The following is a 2,973-nucleotide window of genomic DNA, read 5'->3' as shown; positions in this document are numbered from 1 at the left end:
AAAAATTTATGTCTTTCACAAAATTTGGGGATATTTTCAATTATATTTTAAACTGTTTTCTGTCTTATATCCTTCCTATTTTCCCTCTCCAATTACATATATGTTAATCTCACAGGCACTTATATGTTTGTGTATTTATGTATTTATGTGCATTTACATGTTTATGTGCATTGTGGGTTAGGCATGTATGTATTTATGTATTTATGTGCATTGTGGGTTAGGCACTGGGCTGCTACACATAAGGTCACTTACTCACTCACTGACATTGGCAGTTCAATACCATTAGGAGTTCTATGGGAGAAAAATGAGGCTGTTTGCTCCCATAAAGATTTACAGCCTCAGAAACTCTCATAGGGCCTCTATGAGTTAGAATTGACTCGATGGCAGTGAATGTATATATAAGAGAGGATTTAATTATGTTTTTTAAATTGAAATGCTTCCGTTCAGTTCACTGCTTGAGATCAACACAATAGTAGATTGAAAAGGGTTTTTTTTTTGCATACAATTCAAAAGTTCAATCACATCAAGAAGAGTTGTACAACCATCACCACAATCAGTTTTAGAACATTTTCTTCATTCATATTCTCATCATTATTAGCTCTCTATTTTCCATTATGTTTTAATTCATTTTTTCCCATGGACTCTTTGAAGCTCAGTGTGTGTGTTCAATACTTTCTATTACCTCCTATTCCATCCCCTGGTAATCACTAATCTTTTGTCTCAATGGATCGACCCATTCCAGACATTTCATATATGTGGGATCATAAAATATTTGTCTGGTGAATCTGGTTTATTTCATTCAGTACAGTGTTTTCAGAACTCATTTCTCTTGATAGCAAATAGCAGTCCACTGCATGTATATACCATTTACATCTTGTTTATCCGCTCACTTGTTGATGGGAACTCGGGTGGCTTCCACCTTTGGGCTGTTGGAAATAGCGCTACCATGATCATTAGTCTGCATGTGTCTGCTAGAGTTGCTGCTTTCACTTCTTTGGGGCAGATACTTCGGATCAGAATTGCTAGGTCATATGGTATTTCTATATTTAACAGTTCTGAGAACAGCCAAACTGTTTTCCACAAAGTTGTGCCATTTTGTATTATCACTATCAATGATGTTCCAGTTTCTCCACATCCTTGCTAACACATGTTATTTTTCTTTTTTAATAAAACACAATCGCCAGTTTTGTGTCTTCTACAACTGTTAAATAAAGTATCTGCTTACATGTATACACATTTCCCTCTTGAAGAAGAGATAGGACTCTATATGCAGTCTGTCATTTTCTTCCAGTCTCTTGGGGTCCTTAATCTTCTTTAAATTCGATCTTCTCTCTGTCTTTCTTAGCTTTCCTTGACCTGAAGCTTTGGTCTCTTTCCATTTCCTCTGGCCGTGTTTATGTGAGCCCCTCAGTGGCTGCTCCCCATCAGTGGGAGGCTCTAGCCCCATGGCTGCCTGGCTCTCGAGCAGTTTGTGGGTGGGGGAACCCCAGATTGCTGCAGTGTGGAGCAAGGATTTCCAACACATGCTCCCCCTGGCAGCCTGCCACCACAGCTCACCGCTTGCCAGCATCACACTTCAACTTAAAGAGGGAAAACTGCCAGACCAATGTTTTAGCTACAGCCCCGTGTCAGGGTTGTATGGGGAATCTCGCAGCAGCCCCTGCCAGGAGCTAGAGCTGTGAGGGGATATGAAAGGGGGCTCTGGGCTGTTGGGTATTGGTGGGCGATCCTGGCTGTCACCCTCTTTGGCCTCAATGTTTTGTCTGGAATCCACTCTGGGCTCTAAGCCAAACCAAACTCCACTGGGCTCTTTCCTTCCTCGTCCACCTCTGGGCAGGTAGGCCTCTAGTGGTCGTGTTTTCTCTCTCCATCACCTCGCCATGTCCCACGCACGGGCAGTGTGGCTACTTCCACCATCTATGGGCAGAGCAGCTCTGCTTTGTGAGCTGAGAGACTCTATGCTCAGAGAACGGCCTGTGACCGAAGACAAGAATCCCTCTAGTTTTACTGCTCAAAAGTTGACAAATGGAGGCCAGAGTAGAAGCCCTCATCCCCACCCAATGAAGAAAGGCCCATCTGTGTCAGAGCAAAGCACCATTCCTGTGGGTTTTAGCCCTGCCTGCACAGAAGCAGCACTCCTTGACAGTGTAGACACGTCCATCTATAGAAACACACATTCTAGAGAGTGTAGGAATCCCTGTCTACTTGTGTAAACCTCTTCCCTACCAGGAAAGACTCGCCTAGCCTTTAAGGAAAATCACACTCCTACCTGTGCTGGTTGATATGCTCACTGCAACCACTGCAGTGACTTTCAGTCCTATTAGTGTTTTTGCACCCACACATGTGAAGTGGACACACTATCTCATCAATATAGAAATGCCTCCTTGGCAAAAGACATTTATAGAGGTCTAACTACAGGCATGTGCATATGTAAATATATTTATACATAACAATAGGGAAACAGATCTATGTACATATGTTTATTTGTTAAATATTAAAGGAGCAGATGGACATTGGGCCTCCATTCAAGTACTCCTTCAACCCAAGAATACTTTGTTCTAATAATCCAGCATTCTGTGGTGCATACCTTCCCTGACACAATTGCTGAAGACAAAATAGGTGCATAAGCCAATGTGGTGAAGAAAGCTGATAGCATCTGGAGTCTTAAAGGCTTGAAGCTAAACAAGTGGCCATCCAGCTCAGAAGCAACAAAGCCCACATAGAAGAAGCATACCAGCCCATGTGATCACGAGGTGTCAAAGGGATCAGGGATCAGGCATCAAAGATCTAGAACAAAAAAATCATATCAATGTGAATTACGTGTAGCACGGAGTGGAATCACAAAGCCCATCTGTAGACAATTGGACATTCCCTCACAGAAGGGCCACAAGGAAGAGACGAGCCAGTCAGGGTGCAGTAGAGCACTGAGGAAACATACAACTTTCCTCTAGTTATTTAATGCTTCCCCTCCCC

Source organism: Echinops telfairi, unplaced genomic scaffold, assembly GCF_000313985.2.
Source record: "Echinops telfairi isolate 266 unplaced genomic scaffold, ASM31398v2 ScPeMD7_32;HRSCAF=126, whole genome shotgun sequence".
Taxonomy (NCBI): domain Eukaryota; kingdom Metazoa; phylum Chordata; class Mammalia; order Afrosoricida; family Tenrecidae; genus Echinops; species Echinops telfairi.
The sequence above is the reverse complement of the archived record's forward strand: the minus strand, read 5'-3'. Positions refer to the sequence as shown.